Here is a 15,234-nt window from a genome sequence, read left to right on the forward strand (position 1 = left end):
TTACAGCACAGTACAGTGTGATGCAAGCTATAGTGGAGGGAGGTATACAATGGTCTAATACGTCACGAATACTATGCATGGTGTTTGCCATGTGAAGGAGTTCAGTTTTTATTTCATCAGTGTTTGACAACTTATAAAGACTACTGAGTGGGTAGGGACATCATGATTTGCTAGAAATATTACTCTGGTGTGTTTGGAATGGGTGAGCAAGGAGATAGGGTGATCAGGAGAGAGAAGAGCGAGGGGGAGGGAGGGGGAAGAGGCTGGGTGCTTAATGCTGGGATATGACAGTGGGGATGAAAATGAGGGGCTTGACTTGTGAGATATGTTAGGGGTGGAATGACAGGACTTGAAGACCAGTTATGTGAGGGGGAGGCTTTGATGTCTTCCAGGTGCGTATGTAATTGGTGTCCTCATTCACTGAACTAGGGGAAGGGCATGGTTGTGGATGGGGATCTAGTGAGTTCAGTTTTGAATCTGTTATGAATTGAGGCATTTGGGAATATGTTATCTCACTAGATGGTGGTTGATATATGGATCTGGAACTTGGGAAAGGAACCTCCATTAGAGAGAAAGATGAGGAACTATACAGTTGGTATCTGTAGCCACTGGTATGGATGCAACTGTCCAGACAGAACATGTAGAAGACTAAGAGAAAAGTCAAGGACAGAGCTTAGGAATAATTAGTGTTAAGTGGAAGGTGGGTGGAAAAGGAGCCAGAGAGGAGAGTCTGAGGAGAGGCAGAGAGCATGACGAGGACCAGAAGGGGAGCATCTCAGGGACATCAGGAGTAAGACATTTGAAGAAGGGCAAACTGGTCATTAAAAGTGACAGAAGCATCAAATAAAGTAAGTTCTGGACTGAGCGAAAAGAATTGGATGTGGCCTCTAGGTGGACATAGGAGACTTTATTGTATTTGTCTAATGAAATTTGTAGAGTTTCTGAGAACAGGTTGAAATGTCCCCTGCTTTCAAGAAAACTTCCATGACTAATTCCACACCACCCTGCTCACTCAACACATTAAGAACATTGAATACATCCTCCCTGAGCTGGAAGTCACTTTGTAGGTCCTTTAACCTAGGCCTTACTGAACAGGTAAGGAAATTAACACCCAGAAAAGTCATTACTTGCCTGGGGTCAAGTGACACATTTAAGACATTAATCCAGGGTTTTTCCACAGACATTGGCATTGGTGCAATTACTTTGTACTAATTTACTACTTGTTCATATGTTGCCTATTTACACACTGGTTGTTTTGTATTTATGTAGTTTGGGGTTTTGCAGTTTCCCAAGGTTGTAGGAACTACATATATACTACTTTATTACCTTCTTTCTTTCTCACTGTTTACCTTTTGCCTTTATGGGCTACTTTAAAGAATAAATAAACTATGATCTTGGGCAGAAGGATCCTACAAAGCAACCCATAGAGCCTAGGAGAAGGAGCCTGAAAAGTGTTTCTTAGCAAGTCGCTCAGCAGAGGATCAAAGCCTGATGTCCCAGTCTGGTTTGTCTCTTTGTATCCTTTTACTGCAGAAAATCAAGTTCTGGCCAACATGCATTTTGCTGTCCCATGTAAGGCATTGCTCAGCAAAGCCCTGTCTCCTCCACTCTGCCATTCCCTTGGCTAAGTGGCCTTGGGGGCTACTGAGAGGATGGCAGGAGAGCTGAGGAAACAGCAGCCCAATCACTTTCTGACTCTGAGACTCAGGACCTAGTGTCTGAGAAATTTCATCTAGAGAACTCCTTGTCTTTTAGAAGCATTTGTGCTTTCATAACATTCTGGGTGAGTTCTTATGGCACCTGTCTCAACCACTTTTGTTCTCTTCCATTTATTCAATCTTCATCCATCTTCTCAACCTCTCTCTCCATTTCTTTTCTCTTTGTCTCTCTTTGTGTCTCTGTCAGCTACAGACCTCTTCATTCACCCTGTCTCTACATATCTTTTTCTGTCTTTATCTTTAGGTAGCATGTCTTTAAGCCAGCATGCATAAAACGAATAGCAAAAACTGTGGTACATAGTAATTGTTCAATAAACATTGTAATTGTGCAGTCAGAAGGTGTTTAGATGTGCTGGAACCATGGAACCATTGAGTGTATGATAGTACTATATAGAAGTCAATAACATTTCTTTTTAGCTTCGACATTTTGATCAAGGACCTCCAAGTACCATGTAGTCCTGACTCAGAAAGTTAGCTACAGGGACAGGCAGTGTATAGGCCTGGAGCTCAGAGAAGTCCTGCCTTGTAGCTCTACCTGTGGGCAGGTACTCCTCTAGGATCCACTATTTCTGAATCTACAGCCACAGAAATCCACCTCACATACATGTGATGTGCATGCCAGGAGAACGGTGAGCCCACCAGGAATTTGTAATGATATCTAGTGCAGTGGATATTAAAAATTTTAAATTAACTAACATCTATTCCCCCTTCCTAGAAACATCCTGATTTCCTTTTGGGTCAAGGCCTTGCCCCACTGTGATGTCTTGGGATAATCCACATGTCAGGAGGCTGTTCTGGAAGTGGGAAAGACAAGATTCTTTTTCTCGCTATCCTGGTATAGCTAGGATAACACACGGCCTAGGCTCAGATAATCAGACACATCCTCCCGGGACTTGGAATTTTGAGTGAGTGATGGAAAAATAAGAGAAACAGTTGGAATTTCCTCATCACAGCAGCGGTACCCTGATCAGTGCTCAGTTCCTGGTTCCTTCCTCTGGAGCTGACCTGGATCCTGCCTGTTTCCAGGCTTGTTCTTCAGCCTCTCGTCAGTTCTGTAAGCCCATCATTTCCTTTGGCTAGAGTTAACCACTGTCCTAGTCTGCTCGGGCTGCTGTAACAAAATGCCACAGACTGCGTGGCTTCAACAACAGAAACTTATTTTCTCATAGTTCTGGAGGCTCTGAGTTCAAGATCAAGGCTCTGGAAGAGTTTGGTTTCTGGTGAGGATTTTCTTCCTGTCTTGCAGAGGGCTGCTTTGGCCTCACATGGTCTTTCTGTACATGCATGATGGGAGAGAGTGGGCTTGATCTCTGGTATCTCTTATAAGGACACTAATCCTTTCATTTTATTTATTTAGTAAAGTTATGTCTTTTTATTTTTATTTTATTTATTTATTTTTGGCTATGTTGGGTCTTCGTTACTGCGCGCAGGCTTTTCTCTAGTTGCGGCGAGCGGGGGCTACTCTTTGTTGCGGTGCGTGGGCTTCTCATTGTGATGGCTTCTCTTGTTGCGGAGCACGGGCTCTAGGCACGTGGGCCTCAGTAGTTGTGGCACGCGGGCTCAGTAGCTGTGGCTCGCAGGCTCTAAGAGTGCAGGCTCAGTGGTTGTGGCTCACGGGCTTAGTTGCTCCGCAGCATGTGGGATCTTCCCGGACCAGGGATCGGACCTGTGTCCCCTGCATTGACAGGCAGAGTCTTATCCACTGTGCCACCAGGGAAGCCCAGGACACTAATCCTTTTAGATCAGGTTCCACCCTATGACCTCTTAACCTCAATTACGTCCTTACTTCATACACAGCCACACTTGGGGTTAAGATTTCACCATGTGGGTTTTAGGGGAGCACGAACATTCAGTCCATAACACGAGCCAAAGTCAGTTTGTTTTGCTTGCAAATTAGGAACTTAAGCTGATACACTTAAACCTAAGTCTGCCAGTCTTACTTTTCCCTTCTGAAATCCAAACTCCGAAATGAAAAAAGGTTTTTGTTTTTGTTTTGCATCTTGTCCTGCAAGACTGGGCTTTATTCACTTGGTTGAAATAGTAGTCTATTTAATAAAAAGTGAGGATCTTTAGAATGTTAGTTCTCCCACTTTCCTTGCATCTCTGGCTTCTCTGGCATTTCTTGAGCAAGCCTGTTAGTCAAGCAGGTGATTGGAGACTCTCTGATGTCATTCTCCACACTGATGTCAGATGCCAACCTTAGGGCTGGCTGGGTGGAAAAATGACCAGCTTGGCTCTTAAAGTAATGGCTCCATGTTGCAAGAAGTTGGCAATTCTCTTCTTGCTTTTTTCTTTTTATTGGTTGTTCCACAGTCTGGAGAGCATACACAGCTGCCTGGCAGCTCTGCTCCTAAAGCTGTGGCACTCACCATCAAAGGCCGTTCCTCTGACTGCCGCTCCAGACAGGACAATGGCAAATAATATTAAGTCAAGCTCTTCCCCCAAGGGTCTCTGAGCTAGAAGTCTGCATGGAGCTTATCAGTGGGAAATCTGCCTAAAATTGTCCCCAGGATAATGCTTGTGTCAAACAAGCAGCACATAGTCCCACATATGTATGCAAGGAACTACCAACCAAAAAGGTGAATATAAATATGGCCCTAAAAAACACTTGGTTCATGCTCATTTCATTTTTAATTTTCCCCCAGTATTCCCCTTCACACCTGGAAATCACTCAGTATGAAGTAACCCACAGCACTTTCCAGAGCTGTTTTTGTGTTTTCTTTTCAACTGCAGATGTCTGGGAAACAGTAAACTCTTGTTTTGAAGCCTTTTAAAATTGAGTTTTTGATTCCAAGCAATTGAAAATTGTTCCTGTTTATGCTTCTTATTGGCGATAGTTTAACTAGCTGGATTTTGTTTTCTCTGGATTATGGTTTTTTACGGTTTTCCTTTAGGAGTTTACCAGTCCCTGGAGCTCACTGGTAGCAAAGGAAAAATGTGTCTAGAGAAATTGAATTTCTCTTATGTCCACAGAAAAAGTAGCCAGTTGCCATTATGGGGTAAAACTGGGGCTTTCTTCCCAGAGATTCATGGGTTAGTAAAGTCTGTGCAATATTAATACCTTTTTTTTTTTTTTTTGCAAGGCTAGGGTATGTACTTTGCAAAGTATCTGTAAAAGTAAGTCAAGATAGCCACTTACTTCTGGCATTTGTTATGGGGTAATTATCCTAATAGTTCTTTACTCTTGTAATTTAGCAAAAGGGATATTTTACTTACTCTTGAGTTGTTTGGGCAAGCATGACTCATAGTTACCCAAGTGTAGATCATTTATTAGAATGTCTAAAATTCTTCTTTTTTAGTCAGTCTTACAGGTAGTTGTTACCATCCTGTGCCGTTTTCACCAGTTCTTCCTACCCCTACCAACTAAAACCACCCAAACCGCTATTGAGAATTCACTGTGTGTACATTCCTGGGTTCTGGGATGAAGGCTGAAGGGGGATGAAGGTGTGTTGAAGAAAGTATTTAGAAATAAAGGTCACATGTTTGTAGTTGGTCCAGACTGTGAATGGTACAAAGTATGTGGAAACCAAAAGGGGGGCAGGGTAGGCTTTGCTAGGGCATGTTTCTTACAGGAGAGTGTAGGCTCCATGTGGATTATGTGGAGAAGATGGTGGGAGGTGATAATTTCAGGCTGGAAGATGGCTGAGAAGAGATGTGAATGGAAAAGCCAGGTGGGTAAGGAAACTAATCATTGTTGGACAGTCCTATGTGCTGGGAACTGTGTAAAGTCCTTTACTATGTATCTTTAAAAATGTAATCTTCTTTATTAATTTACAGTGTGGTAGGAGGTTTTATGTCTTTATTTTAGAGAAGAAACCTAAGACCGAGGAAGTCACACAAAGAGTACATACTGGAGTTGATAATAAAATTCAGGTCCACTTGACTCCAAAGAGTGAAAATGATCAAGACTAGCTTAGGAGAGATTTTCCTGGCTGGAAGGGAGGGGCCTCCATAGGTGGAACAAGAGATGAGGTTTGATACCTTGGGAGTGGGGCAGTGAAGGCATGTTTCTGTCTCATGGGAAAGACAACTGAAGCTCCCGTAGGTCCTTGAACGGGGGAAGGATGTGAAGGAAGCAAGGATAGGGAAGTACTGCCCGGGGAACTTGTGTGCCCTTCACAGGTAACCAAGAACAGTTAGTGTGAAGCCTCAATACCCTCGACTTGCAAATTTCCTACTTTGCTCCTGGCTCTCTCCATTCTAATTGGTCCTGCTCTCAGCAGTGAGAATTGGCTTTCCCAAGCATTATGTGGAGCCCCTTTCCTGTCTTAGAACAGCTCTGAGGACCCCAACGGCATGTCTTCCTAATCGCAAATCCCTGCCTCTTATTACCTAACTGCCTATTCTTTTGCACCTTACCTTATAATTTCCTTTCCAGCTCAGGATCCATCCACCCTCCTGTTAGCACAACTTTTGCATTCTGCCGAGTTTTTTTCTCTCTTCAGTTCAGTGAATTTGACCTTTCCTGTCAGGTCTTTCTAGATGGAATCAACTTGACGTTTTAAGGGGCGTTTTAACAGGGCTCTCAGTTTTTGTGATATGATATGAATATATCTATATTTATATTTTGTATTCTTTCATCAGATGCATTTAGACTGATTTGTAAATTTCGCGTGTCTGCTCTTAGATTGTAAACTCAAGGAAGGCTGTCAAGGAACTGTCATTTTCAGGGCCTTTCTGTCTCCCCAGAATGCCTGGTTAAATATTTTGACTCTGATAGTCACCGAATCGTTGCCCAAATGAGTATAGCACACTTCTCATCAGACTTTCTCTTCTTGGTGAACATTCCTGCTCGACAGTGGCCTCATTTACTTTAGGCCTGGATTAATAGTTTTGGTTCCCGAGTCTTCTTACTCTTCTTTGCATGTCTGCTTAATCTTACGAGTAGGTCGAGGGAATCCTGCTGGAAATAAGGTTAATGCTTCTGCCATATATTGGAAGAAAAAAGAATAAGAAAAATCCAAACCTCCAAATTCTACTTTTCTCTCACACCCGCTGTGCAACCCTATCATTCTTCTGGAGGGGACTTCTAGCTGCCCTGCTCTCCAGAAGCCCCATGGGAACACGCAGAGCTCAGTGTGTCCAGCTGATGGAACCCAGCACAGTACCTGACAGCTGCCTGATTTGGCCAGAGAGGAGCCCCTTGCTGATCTCCTGGTGCCTGCATTGCTGCCTCACCTGTACGTGAGTGTCCAGCCCGGACACGTCTTCCTTGTTAAAGCCAGCTATTCCATATCAGGCTCAGCCCCGCATGGTGTTTCTCTCCTTAGATTAGTGTAGCTGTCTCCTGACACAGGAATCAAGCTCCTTCTGCACAGTTGGATATGTGCTCTTCAGGCACGGCCAGAGAGACTCATTTCTTGCTTACTTTATGTCGGTCATATTTTTTGGTTAAGAAAGCATTTAATCATATCTTTATGATTACAGTTGACCCTTGAACAACACGGGTTTGAACTGCACAGGTCCACTTATAGGTGGATTTTTTTCAATAGTAAATACTACATACTACACGATCACCAGTTAGTTGAATCCACGGATACAGAGGAACTGCATATACGAAGGGCTGTATATACGTGGATTTTCCACTGTGCGGAGAGTTGGGGCCCTTAATCTCCACATTGTCCAAGGGTCAACTGTACTTATTATTGTATACTTAGAGATGCTAAAATAGTTCAATCTTTGTAAAGTGAGGAGCTCTCCTATAATATTCTCCTAGTTAGAAAATATTTCTCCAGAAAACTATTTTTGATTTTTTTGTTTGTTTGTTTTTGTTTGTTTTGTTTTTTGGCTGTGCCACACGGCATGCAGTATCTTAGTTCCACGACTAGGGATCAAACCCGTGCCCCCTGCAGTGGAAGGGCAGAGTCTTAACCACTGGACTGCCACAGAAGTCCCAGGAAACTGTTCTTAAAATACTTCTCCAGGAATCCTTTCTTGACTCAATGAGAGGAGAGTTGATCTTTTCTGCTGGGTTCCCTTCTCCAGATGAACTTGCCTCAATCATGGTATCCCCTCCTCTTCCCAGAGCATTAACTGGGCTTGCCTTATGGCTGACGCATCCTGAAAACGCTTTATTGATTAATATCTGTGTTTCTGAGATCTTGTAACAGCTTCTTATCTCTCTCTGAAGAAAGTGAATGGACAACAGTTCTTTGGCTATCTTCTTATTAATGGTCTCTTCTCATACTTGTCTAATAGGACTGGTTGACAGCGTTTCAATTAAAAAAAGAAAAAAGGAGACATGATAGCGCAAGGTTGTATTTTTTTTTTTTTCGGTACGTGGCCTCTCACTGTTGTGGCCCCTCCCGTTGCGGAGCACAGGCTCCGGACGCGCAGGCCCAGCGGCCATGGCTCACGGGCACAGCCGCTCCGCAGCATGTGGGATCTTCCCAAACCGGAGCACAAACCCGTGTCCCCTGCATCGGCAGGTGGACTTTCAACCACTGCGCCACCAGGGAAGCCCAAGGTTGTAGTTGCATCAATCCAGGTCTGTGTCTGATGTTCTCTGAGGTTAGTTCCCCTAGATGTTGAGTGTTTTAGATTGTAAGATCTTAAGAGGTTCAAGATTGTATCTGTTTTGGCTTTTATATAGCAACTGGCATTAGCCACGAATACATAAATCCTTGATGAATGCCTTGGAAAAGGACACTTAGAGTGAAATTAGAATATCCATCCAAGAAATAATAGTGAAACTAACTGAAGGATACTGATGATTTCTCTTGCACGTGTGTGTGTTTGTGTGTTTTCACTTTAGTCATGTAGTTTGGGTCCATAAAGCTTTAAGAATATTTTCTATAAATGCAAATGAGTCTACCTAGATTTTGATTCCACCCAGGACCAGCCAGATGGAGCAGCTCATGGCAGTAAAGAGGTCCTGCACTGAACCTTGAGTGTTTTGAATATGCCCAGGCAGAGAGGAGTGAGAAAACTGTAGCAAGGATGAGGATGAAGGCCAGTGACAAAGTCAGGAGTGCCAAGAAGATGTTTCATATTGAAGTGTTTTGATAAGAACATGGCTAGAGAGGTCTGAGCAGGGTAGGTGGAGAACAGAGGAAGAATGAGGTACAGAGCAGGTGTGTTTGGCAGGTTCGGAAATAGTCCTAAAAATAGTCTTATGTGAGTCACACCTTTTATGCAGAGTTTAGTGGGTGCTGCCAGGGTGGAGATGACAAAGAGGTGAGAAGCACAGCATCCTTAAAGGAACCTATGAGGCTTTGTCTGTTTTTGCACGTGCAATAATGGAACTATCCTCAAGCTATTCTGACCGTAACTTTCAATCAAGGGTCTCAGTCTCTTCTTTCCTCTTGGCAGCATAGTAAGCTGGAAGTGTTGTTTCTTTTGATTAGACAGTCATATGGATAAATAGTAGTTCATTGGTTTCATTAAACATAGATCTGAACTGATAAGGAGTTTTCAGGATTGGGCCAAAGTGGCTTGGGGCCAATTTGCAGCAGTCACAAAGTATTTCTCAGACTGTGGCCAGTGTTTGTTTTTTCAACATGTAGGAGTGGGGCTTCCCTGGTGGTGCTGTGGTTAAGAATCTGCCTGCCAATGCAGGGAACACGGGTTTGAGCCCTGGTCTGGGAAGATCCCCACATGCCGCGGAGCAACTAATCCCGTGCACCACAACTACTGAGCCTGCGCTCTAGAGCCTGCGAACCACAACTACTGAACCTGCGTGCCACAACTACTGAAGCCCATGCGCCTAGAGCCCATGCTCCACAATGAGAAGCCCATGCACCACAATGAAGAGTAGCTCTCGCTCTCCATGGCAAGAGAAAGCCTGCACACAGCAACGAAGACCCAGCGCAGTCAAGAAAATAAAAATAAATAAATAAATAAAAATTAAAGAAAAAGAAAAGAAAAAACATTGGTAAAAGAAAAATGTAGGATATATGCATTTAAGAATGTCCAGAGCCACAGATTCCATCCCAGCTAGACTCGTCATATCACAAAGCTGGGAGCCTGAGAATCAACATTTAAACCCTCCCAATCCCCCAGCCCTGTGACTGAGTTGCACGCTACAGTCTCTGAGGAACAGTAGGCAGTTGGTTCAGAAGAACTTGTAGATTTTCAAGCCTTCCACATGAACTGAGGCCAGATTTCCAAGGAGGAATCCTAGAGTGGGGTTAGTGAATTTTCAGTGGTCTGTGGGAGTTAAGCCATAGGGAATGTTTCTGGCAGTCCAAATAGTTCCTATCATTGTAGACATAGCTCAAGTTCACCTTTTAGATGGAGACCTCCAAGTCCACCCTTGCCACAGAACGTGCTTGCTGTCATCTGCTTTCATAGAGTTTATTTGTACAACTTTTTTGACAACTCATCTTACTCTGCCTTGTGATATCTCTTAGCTAAATCTCACACAGCTACCAAACTTCATTTTAAAAATTACAGTATAACTTACCTATAGTAATATGCACATCATTTAAATTTCATATCAATTAAATTTCATTCCATTTTCACATGCTTATATAACCATGTAGTGACCACTTGGATCATTTCCAGTACTCCAGAAAATTTCCTTGTGCTCACAGGTAATAGTTTTCTAAAGGTAGCCACTATTTAGACTTTATCACCATACAATAATTTCAGGCTATTTTTGAACTTCAGATATATGGAATCATGTAGTATGTAGTCTTTTGTGTGAACTTCCTCCCCTCAACATTCTGTGATATTTCTCCATGTTTTTGAGAGTATTACTAATTTTTCTTTTTCATTGCTGTGTTATATCCTATTGTATAAGTATACTATAACTTATTAACTTATCTACTGTTGGTGAATATTTTGGTTGTTTCCAGTTTTGGACCAGCAACATTCTTTTTTTTTTTTTTAGGGAAACAAATATCTTTTTTTTAATTGAAGCATAATTGACATACAGCATGATATTAATTTCAGGTGTACAATGTAATGATTCAACATTTTTATACATTGCAAAATGATTACCACAATAAGTCTAGTGATCATCTGTCACCATACAAAGTTACAAAATTTTTTTTTCTTGTGATGACAACTTTTAAGATTTACTTCTTCGTGTAACTTTCAAATTTGCAATACAATGTTATTAGCTATAGTTGCCATGCTGTACATTACATCTCCATCACTTATTTATTTTATAACTGGAAGTTTGTATCTTTTTTTTAATATCTTTATTGGAGTACAGTTGCTTTACAGTGGTGTGTTAGTTTCTGCTTTATAACAAAGTGAATCAGCTATACATATACATGTATCTCCATATCTCTTCCCTCTTGCGTTTCCCTCCCACCCTCCCCATCCCACCCCTCTAGGAGGTCACAAAGCACCGAGCTGATCTCCCTGTGCTATGCAGCTATTTCCCACGAGCTATCTATTTTACATTTGGCAGTATATATCTGTCCATGACAGTCTCTCTCTTCATCCCAGCTTACCCTTCCCCCTCCTTAGCAACATTCTTATACAAGTCTTTTAGTGTTCAAGACCATTTTTTGCTGGAGATATATTCAGGAGTGGAGCTGCTGGGCCATAGGTATATGTGTGCTTGGTTTCAGTAGGCATTGCTAAACAAACATGTTCCTAGGTGGCTGGAAAATGTTTGTTTAGCAAACATTCTTACCAGCTGTGTATGAGAATTCCGATGTTTTTAACTTTTTATATCTTGTCTCCCTGACATGGCTTTGTACAGGAAAGCATGCAACCAGGTTCATATGTTTTGTGTTAGCCATAGTGCCTGCACAGAGACTATGGATGGTAGGGGTGTGATAAACATAAAGGAATTAACAATCAGAAGCTCACCGAAATCAGATTCTCTGCACTGCAAAAAGACTACAAGAAACTGCAGGAAAATCAAGATCATCCAGAACTTGAGAAAGAGAACAATATGATTCAAACCTTCCATGCACTGTTTGAAAATCTTACCCCATTCCTTGCCATTTAATATCAGGATATTACTCAAAGGTGAACCAAATGACTGTCTGTAAACCACTGAACCAAAAAGCCTGTTTAAGTAATAGAGTCTTGTGCAAACAGCAATCTTTTTATTTGAGAATAATAAAATGTTTTTGTCATCTTAGATGATCTAACAAGTTTTCTAATTTATAAATGTAGCTCTTTGCTCTAAACTCTTTTGTGGGTTCAGGCGAGGGCCTGAAAATAATTTCTAGCTGGTTGTTGACGGTGGATGTGACAAGCTCCTTTCTTGGAAGACAGCAGCATGGTGTGGTAGAAAGCACATGATTTGGGTTTCAACCTCACGTTTGATACACCCTTTTTATGTGACCCCGATCAAGTCTTCATCTTTCTGGGTTTGTTTGCTTGTCTTGGCAATGACAGTGTCTACCTCTCTCTGGGCTGAAAGGATGGTGATTGTGAAAATGCAAGTCCAGAGATGGCATATAGATGGGATATAAAAAACGTCAACCTTGAAGAGGGAGGCAGAGGAGTCAGGATCAGCGATGCCATGTGAGAAAGACTGGACTGGGCGCTGCTGGCTCTGAAGATGGAAGGGGCCAGGAACCAAGGGATGCACACTATTAAAAAAATGTGAGCTTCTCTTCCCTTTGATTTCTTTTTTTTAATTAAATGTTTTTCCAGCTTCATTGAGGTATAATTGACATATAACGTTGTGTAAGTTTAAGGTATGCAGTGTGTTGATTTGATACACTTATATATTGCGAAGAATTACCACCAGTAGTGTTAGCTAACAGCTGCATCACATCATATAATCACCATTTCTTCTTTGTGGTGAGAATATTTAAGATCTACTCTTTGGCAACTTTCAAGTATATAATACAGATTATTAACTGTAATCACAATGCTGTACTTTAGGTCCCTGCCACTTACTCGTTTTATAGCTGGAAGTTTGTACCCTTTGACCACCATCTCTACTTTTCCCCCACGTCCCTGCCCCCTGGTAACCACCACTCTACTCTCCGTTTTTATGAGTTCGGCTTTTTTAGTTGCCACATAATAAGTGAATCATACAGTATTTGTTTTTCTCTGTCTGGCTTATTTTCACTTAGCATAGTGCCCTCAAGGTCCATTCATGTTGTTGCAAATGGCAGGAAAGATTTTCTTCTTTCTCAAGGCCTAATAGAAAATACTGTTGTATATATACACCACATTTTCTTTATGCATTCATCCAATGACAAACACTGAGGTTGTTTCCATACCTTGGCTATTGTGAATAATGCTGTAATGAGCATGGGGTGCAGATATCTCTTTGAGATCCCGTTTTCATTTCCCAAAAGTGGAACTGCTGGATCATATGGTATTTCTATTTTTAATTTTTTGAGGAATCTCCATACTGTTTTCCATAGTGGCTGCCCTTCAATTTCTTGGTGGCATTGTGATGGCTGGTATTAGCCTTGGCTTTGGAGTCTGACCTAGATGGGAACCTGGAACCTGGCTCTGCCATGAATTAGCTGTTTGACTTGGACAAATTACTTAACTTTACTAAGCCTCAGGTTCATTTGTAAGATAACAGTGATATATTGCCCACTTTATAGGGTTGTAGTAGGATTCAATGAGCAAAGTAACCTATTTAGTTATATGTAAAGCAGCCTACTTAGAGGCTGGTGCATGATAGTTGCTCAAGATAGTTGTTTCTTCTCCCGTTCTAAGATTTCTCCCACGTGAGCATTCTGACTCTTAAGATTTTGAATTTCTCAGAATCTTAGCATAAAAGGTCCAAGTTGCAAGGTGTCCAGTGATATGGAAGACTTGAAGTTACCCACTTATTTGAAGCAGAATGTGCAAGACTTGAATTCTGGGGGGCAGAAACTTTATCTTTTATGATTTAGTAAAAGAATGATACCATTTACCTGAGTGTTTTGGTTATATGAATGATCATGCAGTACCTAATGTATAAGCCTCAGCTTTTCAGTTTGTATTTGTTGTATAGACTTAGTTGAAATAGCACCTTACCGCCTGCCCCCCTCCAAAAAAGAAAGAATCTTGCCAGTGAACCCACCTTCCATGGTGGTCAAAGTGGATGTACACTGAAATTCAAGAGAATAGCCTTTTTCTGGGTGAAGACTTTTGGATCAATTGTTCTCATTGGGGGCATTTTTGAAATCTGTGGAGGCATTCCTGTGAAGCACCATTAGCCTGTAGTGAGCAGAGCCCAAGAATGAAAGATGTCCCTGCAGAACACTTTTGTCCCCCTCCCCCATATTTCTCACTCACCTTTCTAATGTCTTGATCTTCAAGGTAAGGTCCCCCGCTTTCCTTATTATTGCCTCCAGATATGAAGTTGTTAGAGGTAAGTGTGTATTATAATAAATTTTAGTATGCACCAGTACCTTCTTTCATTTTCCTGTTTTTCCCATACCTAATGATTTCTGATCTTTTCTCAAAAGCGAACACTCATAAAGGGCAAATGCGTACTATTCTGTTCCGTTTTCCGCTATGTTGTCCTGCACAAGCATTTACATATTGAAACATAAAGTAACACAAAAGTTACTTTATTATAAATTACTTTCATCTATCCTTTATATTATAGCTAGGGTAGTATTTTCATATTCTGAAATAGTATGTATATATATATATATATGTGTAAGTTAGATTTACATATATATGTAAATCAATGATAAATCTGTAAGATTTATCATTACAGTACAGTGATGAGCCTGATGGGATTGGATCCCTTCTCTACAAGTCCTTTGGAGATTTTTCTATTTGGTCATTTCTCCAGTTCCTACCGCTCTTCAGCGCAACATTTTTATGTTACCAAAAAATCACACTAGTGCTAAAAAATGAGAGAAAGAAATAGATGAGCTGAGACTCTTTGCACTGTGCCCTGGTTATTCTCTTGCTGTGTACTTAGGATTCCTATAGGGGGAAAAACATTTTTTGCTATTAAAGGGCAGAGCATGAGGCATCAAATTTCCTGAAGGAGTGACTCTCACTTCCTTCTCTTCTGTCCTACCTGCTAAGAAAACCTGCTTGTTCTCTGATTACCTTAAATCACACACTGAACCCTTTGGAGATTTTCCTGATCTCATCCTGATCTTTTTAGTCTTATCTGCCTAGGATTTTTGTTTCACTTTCTGCTGGATTTAATGTACCGCCTCCATTTCTGGTCGTTTTCCTCACTGTCCCTTTTTCTCCCTCCATTCCCTTACCTGCTCATCTGGTAAACACATGAACATGTACTTTATGGGGTTTACCAGCAGATCCCAGCTGAGCAGGAGACAGGCTCAGCCTACAGCAAGCCACATGGCAGGGGATGACCTAGAGAGGCCCAGCTACCAGAGCAAATCCTACCAAATAAGGCTGCCCCTCTGGTGCCAGTTTGCTAAAAAGGCACAGCTAGACAAAGATATGGGTAGTAACAATTTGGAGCACCAAAAGAAGACTCTCCTTCCAAAGCTTTGGGATTATTTCAAAAGCCTGATTTATTTGTACCATATTGAGCTGGGTGGGAACAAAAAACTTATGTCTTATGTCCTTGTTAGGGGTGAGTGCAATGTATGAACTAATCATAACGTAGAGATGATGCAGTGGTTAGAATGCAGGCTCTGGGTTCAAAATCTGGACTCAC

The sequence above is a fragment of the Delphinus delphis genome, chromosome 17 (assembly GCF_949987515.2).
Source record: "Delphinus delphis chromosome 17, mDelDel1.2, whole genome shotgun sequence".
Classification (NCBI taxonomy): Eukaryota; Metazoa; Chordata; class Mammalia; order Artiodactyla; family Delphinidae; genus Delphinus; species Delphinus delphis.